Genomic DNA, 14,119 nt, shown 5'->3' on the forward strand with positions numbered 1-14,119 from the left:
TCGAAACCGGTACATGTCACTCACAATCAGACTGCATAAATTAGACGAGGTAAATCGGGATTGGCAGTGGTACGTAGAGGGCGTAAACAGGTCTCTTGCGGTTATTTCCAATAACACAAATACCATATCACCCAAGGTATATGTCATACAGGGTCCACTATAAAAGTAATACGCATTGTCTGGGAAAAATAGATTAATTGATCGTACTTGTACAATAGCTAAAAAATTCTTCCAAATACTCTCCCCCTGCATCAATAATACACTTAGAGTACAGAGACGTGTCTACAATGCCTCAGAAGGTACCCTGAAACTTCTCTCTACGGGAATTTCTTTTGTATGTTTTCCATGGTCTCCCAATAGTTTCCTTTCAGCTCTCTCTTCAGTCAGGGAAAGAAATGAAAGTCGCACTTACTCAAATCGGGACTGTAAGGGGGCTGGGACCACCGGGGTGGTGCTCTGGGCCAGGAAGTTGGTAACATCTACATCTACTTAATACCCAGCAAGCCGCCAAAAGGGCGTGTGGCGTAACGATGAAGATCGTGAGGCTGGCGGCATTTCCATGGCCAAACGAACGCTCCATCGGGCTGTGCTACAAATTCGGAAAGTACACTTCACGCGGAGGCACGTCTTCCCCTGAGACCGCTCGGAACAAATTGGCGACCGGCTGCGTTAGAAGGCCAGACCCCTCACCTCATTCCCCGACCGGTTTTGCCGCGGTGCCATGGCTCGTATATCTGACAGCAAAACCTGATGACGTTCCACGGGGAAAACTAAGGCCTTTTTTGAGTCTTGCTATAACTTTACCAGAGAAGTGTAAACAGTTTTGAGCTAAGCCTTGATGAGGGCTGAACTTTGGCTTTTAGGAATTAGGAGTTACTTTATATATTCCATCATCACGGCAAGAACAGCTTTTCACAGATATTTACTTTTCACTGGGGAGTATGAATAATTTCCTCGACGGTGAGGACGAAGCTATTGAGTACCGAAATAATGTTGTCATATTAAAACTTTGATGCGGAGCGTTTTTATACATGTTGTGGAAACATGATCTCTGAAGTGGGATGATAGGAGGCGTAGATTGGAGGATTTAGAAATGCGGGTGTAGAGAAGGATGGAGAAGGTGAAGTGGGCAGAAAGGAAAGCAAACGAGGAAGTGAAAGCCGTGGTGCAGGAGAAGAGGCAGTAGTAGTAGTATTTAGCGGAGGCGACCGACAGCTGAGGTAGCCATTAAAGCAAGGACTCATCAAGGACTACCCTCTGTTCACGCTATGAAAGCCAGTCTTCCACACAATTTATTGCGCCCTTGTGTATAACTGCGACATTTGATTTATGAATAATTTTAGCAGGGGGAATCTTATCAGATACATTTATAAAATCTAAAAAGATGGCATCCACTTGCCTACCTCTCTCACCCGATAATAGTAAGTCATGCGTGAATAATCCTAATTGGGTCTCGCATGAGCGGGTTTTCCTGAATCCGTGTTGATTGTCACTTAAAAAGTTAATGTTATCAAGGTATGTCATTATGGAACTGACAATTATGTCCTCTAAAATTTTGCATTTTGCCGCCAACTTTCATTCCTACCTTCCATTACTTCCCATGTCTCTTTAATCACTTCCTCCACATACGAGGCCTGTTCAAAAAGTATCACGACTTTTGTGGTTTTTCAAAAATTATTTATTTATTCATGAATATCTACCCTTCAAATTAATCTCCATTAGATATTATACCCTTGCGCCAACGTTTTCTCCAATCCACGAAGCACTTCAAAAAGTTATTTTTTGTGATCTTGTTCAGCTCCTCCTTCGATACAGTCTTTATCTCGTAAATCGTAACGTAGCGTTGTCCATTCATGGGCCTCTTCAATTCCGGAACAAGAAAAAGTCACTGGGGGCCAGATCTGGGGAACATGGTGGCTGCGGCATCATTGGTGTGTTATTTTTGGCCAAAAATTCGCGCACATTCGACCGAACTTGGCGCGCTTTTTTCGGTCTTGGCTCGTGCTACAGCTTCCATTGGGATGATTCAGCTTTAGTTTCCACGCCATAACCATAAACCCATGATTCGTCACAAGTTCTGGAGTGGCCCTCTGGAGAAAATTTGGGTCGTCGCGGACAGAGTCCTACACCTCATTAGCAATGTTAATGCGTTGCTTTTTTTTAATCGAAATTGAGCAATTTTGGTACGAATTCCGCGGCAACCGGTGTCGTGCCCAAATCATTGGTAAAAATCGAATGGCACGAGTCAATCGATATGTTTAGGTCCTCAGTAAATTCTCTAACGGTGACTCGACGATCGGCCAATACTGTTTTCTTCACTTCATCAATGTTTTAGTCTGTTGTTGACGCGCTCGGGCGTCCGGCACGCTCTTCGTCGTTCACATCCTCTCGGCCCTCTGAGAACATTTTGTACCACCGACAAACGTTGCTTCGGTCCGAGGTAGCTTCTCCATAAGCCACAGTCAACATTTGGAATGCGTCCGCGCACTCAATTTCATTTTTCACCCAAAATTTAATACAGATTCTTTGATCCATTTTTTGGAACAGGCTAAATTCGAAGACAAGCCAAAACACGTCGCAGCAAAACAGCTGTCAACAATTACCTGAGCATTCAAAATGGTTAAACCTTTAGGCATAAGTGAGAGACGTAAGTACCAATATGACACCACAAAAAAATCGAAAATCAAATATACGTAACCCACGAAAATTCAAAATTCGCGATACTTTTTGAACAGTCCTCGTTTTCGTTGAACAGCAACTGTGATAATGGGATACATACCCTGTACACCCTATGCATTGCACCTCTTCCTAACACTGCCCATGCGGACTCACCGTTCCTCACTCGCACCTGAGCAGTCTGAGACATGTACAGGTTGCGGATTAGCCTCCTGTCCCTCCAATCTATTCCTATTTTCTGCAATATACTCATTAGTTTTTCCCAATTCACTCTATCAAACGCCTTTTCGAAATCTACTAAACAGGCAAATACGTCCTGATTGTGTTCTATTAGTGATCAATTAGTGATCTCATTACTACAATGGCATCAGGCTTACCTCTCCCCTTCCTAAACCCAAACTAATCATCCCCTAAGTAATCAGTTGCCCTACTCTCTATCCTTTTGTTGATGATCCTGAGAACAATTTACCTTATGCGTAGGAATTTTAAATTCACTTCTAATTATTTTCGGAGCCTGTCGGAAGCCATTTCCACTCGTTGGTCTCGCCCTGAGCCTACAATATCATCCGGGACATTATATCTCTTCATAAAACTTTCTTCGTCGATTCCTCATATCTACCATAATCAAGATCATTACTTTTCCTCGTTTGAACTCCTACACTTTCGTCGATTTCTTTCTTGCAATCCGTGTGTTCAGGCACGCCCACTCCTCACCTCTCCTCCCCATGAGAATGTCTTTGAAATATGGCATATTTTGTCTGTTGGGATAAGATCGGATTCCTTCGATTGCTGGAACACCTTCCAGCCTTCTTTCTATAAATATTGGCTTCTTTTTCACTTCTTCATTCGAAATGCATACTATATATGCAAAGGTTATTCCCTTAACATTTTCCCCGGTCTGGTTAAATGCGTAGTTGGAGTTGTGTCTCTCTTAGATTTTCGGGTGGTAGGAATAAACTAGCATGCGTGAATAACTGGTTCGAAGTGCCTCTCATGGTGTCAGCAGGACTCTTGCCCGTGGGAAGTAGTGAAATAGAGCCATTCAGCTTCAGCATTAAATTCATTCTAATTACGTTCAAGGTTGACAGTATTTCACCTGTTTTGCACTGAGAAGTTTGCAGTTTGATTTTGTTTCGTTGCCGCATGATTTGAACATACCCTCTTATTGAATATTCTTGCATTTAAATGCCTTCTTTCAAGTTATTAACTTCGCTCGAGTGCATGATCCAATTGATATTTGTGTAGATGTGTAATGATTGTGATTGTGCATGCATGGCTAGAGATTTAAAACACCCCCCGCCACACGCCCTTTCGGCGGCTTGCGGGGTATCATGTACATTCAGACAGATGTTGAGATGAAGGTCAGAGATTCAAATGGGTGGTATTTGCAGGCATTTCATGCAAGCACCTGCAAATGATATAGTTCGCCCGGGATATGACACGTGATGATTTTAAAAAAAATCTCTGGATGATATAAGGTTGATCACTTTAGTACTTGAGTCGGAAAAGCTTCGCACTGGCGAACACGAGTTTTATTCTCGTATTTTGATCACCAAATCGACCGCACGTGGTGTGCGTACGGGCAGCTCCATTTGGGACCTGCACTCCAATGATCTTAGACTAGTAAATTAAGAAAAAGGATATGTCAATGCAAAAATTTCAGAGTGTAAAAATCATTCGCCTTGACTGGGATTCGAACCCAGATCCCTCAATATCCGGTCGAGTGCTTTAGCCACTTAAGCTACCGAGGCTGGCCTCGGTAGCTTAAGTGGCTAAAGCACTCGACCGGATATTGAGGGATCTGGGTTCGAATCCCAGTCAAGGCGAATGATTTTTACACTCTGAAATTGTTGCATTGAAATGCACATTAGCGGATGACTCCGTTAAAAGTTAATGTTGCGGCATCTCCCGCAGTTTCTTTGAAAAAAGGATATGTATTCGAAGGAGGAAGTTGAATACTTCTTTCGGGGGTTTCCTTGAAGCAGTCGGTTCTTGCGTCAGAGATCATTAATCTCATTCCTCTACACTTCCTCATCCTTACATTTCCGACATTTTCCTGCTGATATGGGACTCACGATAGAAGGGAACAACCATTTCTGCTCGTACTGCTCACTTCTCTTGAAGTTTGCCGTGCATTGCTCTTCTCTGAGTTCCTTCATTTTAAAAACCAATCCACCGACTAGCTCAAAGCTTTTTTTTAGCTTTTTTTTGATTCAGTTCAACTCTTGGGAAGTATAGCGCGCATTTGAATGTTCACTACAAATGCCTCCTCAAGGTCGAATTTATCTTTTAATTTGCGGTGAAATTTCTCTGAAAACTTTGCCATATTCGTCAGTTCCACTTGAAGTGTCACCATTTTCAAATGTATTTTTAAAAACTTTTTCTTTCTAAAATGGAATAACCCAATCTCATGAATTTACACGACGCATTTTAGATTATAAGAGACAAAAAAATTGAACGAAACCAAAATTCCGACGCTTAAGTTTCTAAGCATTCGATTTTTTCACATTACATTGTTCAATGAATTCATTTTTTTTATTTTTACGTCCAAGGGATAAATTTTTCGCTACGTTCATATTGAAATATAGCCGTCAGGTGCGCTGATTGTGCTCTCATTCAATGTAATTAAAACAAGGTAACAAGTGAGTCTGCATTGAAAAAAATGTAAAACTATTTCTGGGGCAAATAATGATCGAAATTAAAATTCAGGAATTGTAAAACTTTAAATATGTAAAAATTCAACGATAAAATGTGCAAACAATGGTTTCCTTAAAAAAATCTTAGTGGCCATCGAAAACTTATTCATTCAGTTTACATTGAAAACTAACCATTTGACGTCTTTGCCCGCCGATTCCGCTCATACGAGGGAGGAGGTAATGAAAACTCAAGTGTTCTCGAAAGCAGAAAATTTGAAAAATGGCACTTTTTCAGTTGTTTTTAGTTCAATTTTCGCAAAACCCTCCACATTTATTTTCAAAAAGACAACATGTCCCTCGATCTTCATCAAAATGTGAGAGGTCAAGGGTTAACTCCGCCCGAGTCTGAAATTGTGGGAAACGCCCTATCCATTTCGATTTACTTTCACTCATTCAGTGTAAGCGTAAATGTCGTAAAGTCAACACACTTTCATGTATTCCCGAATGTCGTTGCATTCGTCTTAACGAAAAAGGTTAGAGATCCATCATTGGGCACTGAGCGAATGGATCACCTTTCGAGCAAGGATCTCGAGATGGCGGGATCGTTGATGCCCTATGGTGACGCCATCAATAAATGATCCATATGATGCACGCAATATACGCGGGCGAAACTATTATCAGTTGAAGGAGTGTTTCAGCATTTATGCTAACCAATCATATACTAATAAACAAATTGAAGGAAGGAAAAAATTACGAAGAAAAAAATTACAGAGCTATTGACGCTTTATCAAAGTCATCAATGGTAAAAAGTAAAAAATATCCTTGATGAAGCTCTCTCGGGTCTTCCACCGGGTCAGGGGTTCCATGTTGGCCGACGTTTCGATGCCCGACTCGTGCGTCGTCTTCAGGTTTTTGGCCGCCTTATATAAATGCGCGCTCGGACTCAGGTGACTTCCGATTGGTCCGACGAAGGGGAGCCTCCGGATTGGTCGCCGGGTCGTTGTGCTTTACTCCTTTCTCTTCTCGCCTCCATTAGCACAGGTTTCCACGCGTGGCTGAGGGAATAGCCGGAATCCCTGTCGAAATTCCGTCCTTCCATTTTAATTTCAATGGATTCCTTGATAATGCGGTCCCAGTAACCACCGGCGCGGGCAAGTAACTTAATCCCGCTGAAATCAATTGCGTGGTCCATCCCGATGCTGTGTTCGGCGATGGCTGATTTTTCCACCTGCCCTAGTCGTAGATGTCTTTTGTGTTCCTTTAAACTCGTCTCGATGGTCCGCCCTGCCTCTCCAATGTAGACCTCCCCGCAGGCACACGGGACTTGGTATATGCCCGGGGTCTTTAAGCCGATTGGGTCCTTCGCTCTGACCAACAAGTTTCTGATTTTCCCCCGGTGGTTCATGGATTGCCTCGATTTTATGCCTCGCCAGTATCCTGGATATTTTCCCGGATATCGAGGCGACGTACGGCAAGCAGGTCCTGGCTAATGGTTTTTCTCTTTCCTCCGCCGTGCGTGGTTGCGGGTCGAAGGACCTTTTTAGGGCCAAGGAGATTTCGCGTGTACTATACCCATTCTGGAGGAAGGTGGTTTTCAGGTGGTTAATCTCCTCCGACAGGCTATTTTTGTCGGCGATGATCCTAGCTCGTTGGAAGAGTGTGATCAGCACTGCGCGCCTTTGGGATGGGTGGTGGTGGCTGTTTCCATTGAGGTAGAGCCCCGTGTGCCTCGGCTTCCTATACACACTATGTCCGAGTGTGCCATTGCTCTTACGTTGGACCAGGATGTCGAGGAAAGGGAGTTTGCCGTCGATTTTCAATTCCTTGGTGAAGGATATATCGGGGTGCTGGCGATTCATGTGCACCAGGGATTCATTAAGTGCATCCTTCCCTTGTGGCCAAATCACAAAGGTGTCGTCTACATACCGGAAAAAATGTTTTGGGCGGAGCGGGGCTGATTTTAGTGCTTTTTCTTCAAAGTCTTCCATGAAGAAGTTTGCTTTGGCGGGGGAGAGTGGAGATCTCATTGCCACTCGATCTGCTTGCTCGAAGTATTGCCCATCGTACGGGAAGTATGTGGAGGTCAAGACGTGGCGAAATAGTATCACCGTGGCAGCGTCGAACTTGGCGTCCAGGAGGCGGAAAGTGTCAGTCAGGGGGACCCGTGTGAAAAGGGATACCACGTCCAAACTCACCAGGATATCCCCTTCTGCTAGATGGATTCCTTCCAGAATTTTAACAAAATCTGCAGAGTTTCTCAGATGATGCTCACAGCATTAATAGAAGACGATAAAAAATATCCCATTAAAACACTCTCTGATAAATATTACAAGGAAAATCAAACGATAAAAATGTTCGGCTGACTATTGAAAGACTTTGTTTCAACCTTTGAACAGCCGGAACTGTCAAGTGCCACCAAACAACAACGGTTGGAGAAAGTTTTCCGTAAAAGGATATCGTGCGTCTCTCATGCTTGAATGAATGTGCTGCCCACGTTATATGAAGATTCAAACTCTCATGAATGTGCGTAGAACTCGAGGGGCTCATCAGCGAAAACAATTAAAGCAAATTGCGCATTTGTGAGCAATGGCAGCAAAACAATAAAATACCTGCTACCGACATTCTTGGTCAGTGTACGTATATCGGGTATATTTTCCAGTTCGCTAAATGATTCCCATGATTCTATTAAATGAGACTTTGGTTTCGAATGAGATTGAATTTACACTCGACGACCTGGACGAAGAAAAAGTGTTTGAATGTCATGTAATCTGTGTTATGAACCCAATTTTAACATAATATCACAAAATCAATCCCCTTAAGAAAATTTTAATGTTTTCTTAAGCAGACTAGCGTGACGACCTTCTTGACAGATTGTCTGCTGCCAAAACCCCGCCTTCATTAAAACTGGAGATATTAATCTTCTTGCCAATACCATTAATTGCAGAGGTTTCATAGTAATGTTAGACTGTTACAATGCTCCAATTAACAATTATTAGCCAACTCATTGAACATCGAATTCAAATTCGTCATTGCTATCGTTATAACTTGCTTCAACAAGTATTTGGCAACTAAAAGAACATTAATTTCCAGTGTAACTGATCACTGCTGTACTTTAATTTCTTTAATTGTCCTTTCCCAGCATCATATATTTCAAAACCCATCGTAAAATCTTGATTTGAGTTTATCCAACATAAATAACAACTATTACCAATTCGAAAATTTTGCAATGCAGGAAAACTGGGAAAGTTCATTTATCAAAATTCTCATTCATATAACTATGAGGAATTCTTCAGGGAATTTTTTTACACTTTTTCGCACCAATTCAGTGAGTTTATTCACTAGACAAAGCATAATGTGCAGGAAAAAATCAAACGCCCAAAACATTAGGGTAACTGATGGAATTCGGCATAATTCAGCTTATCTGAGAGCTATAGCCGCCAAAACATCTATCCATCATCTAAACTTGACCAAAGAGTATAAAGGTCATAAAAAAGGTGTCACAAACTACTCAAAGCCTCTAAATCAACTAATGACAACAAAAGAATCATCAGTGCAAGAAAATAAATCCAATCAATCCTGGAGAATTATAACCAGCTCTAAATAGATAAATTCCCCTCCCAATCTCCCCTCAAATTACATTAGCATTATAGTGTAGTTTCTTAACCTTATTCGTATATATTCATTAATTTTCAAATATTTCAATTATAAATCAACTGTTCTTAATTTCAGTGATCTCTCGACCCACTGCCACAACGATGATTGTAGAATAACAACAGTTCATTTTTCTTATACTCCTGCTCAAAGAAATAACTGTCTATTAAAATGCATGAACTAAGTACTAATTATAACCCAATTGCATTCCAAGTTCTCTCATTATATTCTGCCATGAGCTCATTGAAGATATTCTGTTTCATCTAATCATCCAGTCCCTTTCCAACTCTATGCATTCAGCCTTTTTGAAGTGCTTAAAAGGCATCCCAAGTACACAAAGACAAGGGTAACCAAAAAGATTCTAAAAACTAGAGATCATTAGCAATAGAATCTGTTGAAGCCCCCGGAGATCGGAGGTCTGGATGAGCTGCCAATCCAACCGGAGTCACTTCCCAGAGGGTAGAAGAGTGTGAAGTGTATCTGAATATTATCATAGCTATAGACTGAGAAAGCCAAGGATAACCATGATTAGACGATTCAGAGCTGAACTGAAAGAACCAACAGTGCGATTTGTCGCATTAGTGACGAAGAAGGGTGCCATTTCGCACAACATTTTATTCCCGTGTCGAATTTAGCAAAGGCATTTGACACCATTTATGGTTTGTTGCTAGGTTAACTCTATCTTGTCATCTGAAGACATAACCTTCTGGTGCATGACTATTGTTCTGCCTTGAAGTTTTATTGATTTAAATGCCAAGCAATAATAAATAACTTCGTCATGATAGAGATCCTCGTGAATTGCGACGGAATTACAGATAGGTCATCGCTATAAAAAAATGAGAAACGTATGAAAAACAAACAAGCAAAGGGCTGCCTAGGCGATACTTCTTGAAACCTTCCTTTTCGAGGGTCGTTCCGTGGCACACCGTGGCGAAAACGGGTCAGGTTGCGAATGTGTTGAGTTGATGGGCGGATGGCGCTGCGAACGAGTTTATAAACGCTCTTCACTTGTCACATTCCTACTCACCCCCCCCCCCTCTTTTCGCGCCCCACCCCCTATCTCGCTCCCTCCCGTAAACATTTCATCTTCTTCCCTAGTCTCGCGCGTCCCTTCCCAACGATCCCTTCGAGCCATTCCATCAAATAGTCGAAGACTCCTCGGCAAATGGACACCAGGCGTTTATTTCATGGCGCCGTCATGGAGACACGAGTCAGTTCTTCACAAGTATTCCTCGTAAAATTTTCATGCGCCCTTTAACATTGAAACTACCGAACGCGTCGCTAATGTGACGAAAGGTTTTACGTGCGAAAAGCTGCCCGCCACCATTGCCATTCCCTCGCATCGCATTCGCTCATTATGCGGACGAAGAGCGCTGGCCATAGCAATGCGCATCCGCAAATTCAGGCACTCTTCATTGGATAGATATTAAAAAAGCAAGGACTTTTTTTGTAAGTCTTTTAAGCACATTATGTCGACATCTCTTGGAGTTAGTCGTCAAAACCTCGAGCCAGATCCTTACACTGATTTACGACACGAGGGTGAGTCGAATGAAATTCTTCAAACTTGAATATGTCTTATCTCGTAATTTCTTGAATACTAAAGGTACATACAATCTTACAATTAAAATATGTAGTCCTCTCAGCGTACAATTAAAGTATTTCAGCGCTTCAACAATCCGCGGATACCCCCAGGAAAGCCAAACATTCAACTGCTCCAAAAGCATGTATCGTCACAAACACACGCCTGTGTCTGCCTGACCTGGTCGACTGATATGGAAATAACACTGCTTAAGGACTCCAAGTCCAGGCAGGTCATTGCTAAAGTGGAATTGGTGAATCACCACTCTGAACCTTCAGTCTTCGATGTATTTAGGTATGCCCCACCCCTTCTTAATACTCAATGAACGAATGAGAGGTCGCTGTTTCTCTGAGGAGCACGTTGAAAGTGAAGTAGCCATCTTTACACCATTTCTGCGTACTCGTATCACACTGCCAATTGTCGGTACATCATAAATCCATGGCCATTACTGTGAGAAACGAAGATTGGCACTGGCACGATGTGTCGAAATCTTAGTGCAGGTTTAAGGTTTTTCATGGACTCGCCCGCGTGAATTAATAAATTCTAACGTTTAGCGCTAAGAGGATTTATGAGGTTAATGGAAATGAAAAATTGCAAGGATTCGACACGTATCTTCTTCCATTGAAGATGCATATACATTAAATTCTAATGCGATATACGTAAATAGGGCTACCTGCAAGAAACTGCGTGCCTTGGTAACTTAGTGGGAAAGCGCTCTCCGGTCAACCCTGTCATCGCGAGTGAAAATTCAGTCTATCGCATGAATATTTAAGTTCCAAGCATTAAATTTTTAGAAATGAGAGTGGAATAAATTGTGAAAAAATACGGTGGAGCATTTTGAAGCATTTATTATTTCCAGAAAATGAAGATTTCCGTCGTACTGTGAGGAACAAAAACGGTAAATTGTTTCCCAGGTATAAGAACGGAGCAACTGCAACACAAAATTGAGGAGATGGAGGGTGAGCGGGAAGAGGAAGTGGTAATCCTACACGTTGGCTCAAATGATGTCCGAGGGGCTAAAACAGGTGACCATGTAGTTGGATTGGTGTGGGATTTAGCCATGGCAGCAAAGAAGAAATTTAAAAAGGCAAACATAATGATTAATGGGATTATAAGAAGAAAAGATATTTGGGACCGCAAAATCGACTATATTAACGAGGGAATAGACTGGGTGTGTCAAAGACTAGGTTTATTCTTTTTTGATACAAACTGGTGGATTAACGTTGGCGTTGTGGGGATAGATGGTGTCCATCTTAAAAGAAGGGGCTCCCATAAGCACGGAAGACTACTAGGCAATTTAATAAACACATACAAGAAGCAGGGAAACTTATAGGGGTACACCGAGGTGATTTGGAAGTGGAAATCATCAGCCACCGCAGAGGCAAAATCACTTTCTGTGCGACAGCCTCATACAACGGGGGAGAGTTCACAGAAGAGTCCGTCAGACGAAGAAGAAGAATTGAAGCAGGGACCGGAAGCGGAGAGCAGAGGACACTCGACGAGCATGATGACGGGGAATGGCGAGGAACGACGGGATGTGTGGCGAGCAGAGTGTTTCCCAGTGGCTCTACAAGCAGACCCGAGGGTGTGCACGGTATAGACAGTAAAATTGAATGTAAGGGCTTAAATATCCTTCAGGTAAACTGTAGAAGCATCTTCAACAAATCTAGGGAATTTGAGACTGTAATAGATGTGTGTAATCCCAGCATCATAATTGGCACAGAATCTTGGCTTAACGATAGCATTACATCGGCCGAGATTTTTCCGTTAAATTATAATGTCTATCGAAGGGATCGAAGTGGGAGGGGCGGAGGAGTATTCATTTGTGTTTGTAGCAACATAATCTACATCTACTTAATACCCCGCAAGCCGCCGCAAGGGCGTGTGGCGGGGGGTGTTAGGACACCACCCGTAATTTAGAAAAGAAAAAAACCGGATAAGAACCACAAATTCATGCATTCACAAAAAAACATGGCATACATTCATGCATGAACACTTACACCCCACACACATGCAAACACTCAAACTACCAACTAACATACACATGCACCCGGAAGTATACCCAACATCTCTACAGTGTTTTCTTTTGTTCCGACTTGTAAATTCAATGTTTTTAATACTATATTTCTAAAGTGACTTCGGTTTCTTACTATTATGATTTCTGATTGTTCTGGGAAAGAATGAGTATTTGTACCTATCTGTCTTGGAATCTATCTCCCTTAGTTTATCTTTGTGGTCTGATCTACCTAAGTAGAGTGGGGCCATTATAATTCCTTCAGTGTCATAGTTAAACTCGTTTGTTCTGAATCTTTCTAAAAGTCTAAGCCTCGCTTGCTCTCTCCGCACTTCAAGTGGTTCCCAGCCTAAATCCCCTAAGAGATCTGTCACACTTGTGTTCTTATCATAACAGTTTTTAACGAATCTAGCGGATTTTCTCTGGACTTTATCTAATTCTTTCCGCCAAATTTTCTCCCAAGGATCCCAAGTACTTGCGGCATATTCCAAATGAGGCCTAACTAGAGCAAAATAACACCTCTCTTTAACTTTTTCATTACATTTCCCCACCACCCGTTTTATGAAGCCATGTTTCTTTAAAGCTGATCCGCATATTGTCCTGATATGTGCTCCCCATGAAAGGCGTGGTGTTAGAACAACCCCCCAACAGTTAACTTGATTGGCCGTAGTCATTACTGAACCCCCTATTTCGTATTTTATATCCTGTTCGTCGCTCCTTTGTTCCAAAATTTTAAAACTGCGCATTTATCTATATTAAGTGTTAATCCCCATTTATTGCACCATTCCGATATAAGTCTCTAGAGAGTAGCTCGCGATCTAGTTGGCCTTGGGACCTTGTCAAATGCCTTTTGAAAATCTAAGAAGATGGCATCCACTTGCCTACCTCTCTCACCAGATAAAAGTAAATCATGTGTAAATAATCCTAACTGGGTTTCGCAGGAGCGGGTTTTCCTGAATCCGTGTTGATTGTCACTTAAAAAGTTAATATTGTCAAGGTGTCTCATTATTGAACTGACAATTATGTGCTCTAAGATTTTGCAGCAGATAGAAGTGAGAGATATAGGTCTGTAATTACTGGGATCCTCCCTGTCACCACTTTTAAAAATAGGCGTTATTTGCGCGGCTTTCCAAATCTTAGGTACTTTGCACTCTGTGAGGGATTTGTTAAATATAAATTCAAGGTACGGGGCAATGCTTGGAGCTAAATGTTTTATCACCCTAGCTGGTATATTTTCGGGACCCGGGGATTTGTTGGGTTTAATCTCATTAAGCAATTTTAGAATTCCTTGTTGGTCCACTGTTATTTTTTCCATGGGTGGAGTATGTATTGGTTCTTGGAGATATGCGGTGGCAACATCATTCGAGAAAACGCTTTGGAAGAATGAATTTAGGATGTTAGCTTTACCCTCGCTGTCTGTATGAATTATATTGCTACAATCCCTTAAGCAAGCCACGGTTTGTTTACTCCCATTTACTTCCCTAACATATGACCAGAAAGCTTTGGGGTCAGTGTCCAAGTGCTCGCAAAGTACTTTGCGTTTAAAGTCCAGTAAGGCGCCAC

This window comes from Hetaerina americana, unplaced genomic scaffold (assembly GCF_022747635.1).
Source record: "Hetaerina americana unplaced genomic scaffold, ioHetAmer1.1.p SCAF_171, whole genome shotgun sequence".
NCBI classification, from domain to species: domain Eukaryota; kingdom Metazoa; phylum Arthropoda; class Insecta; order Odonata; family Calopterygidae; genus Hetaerina; species Hetaerina americana.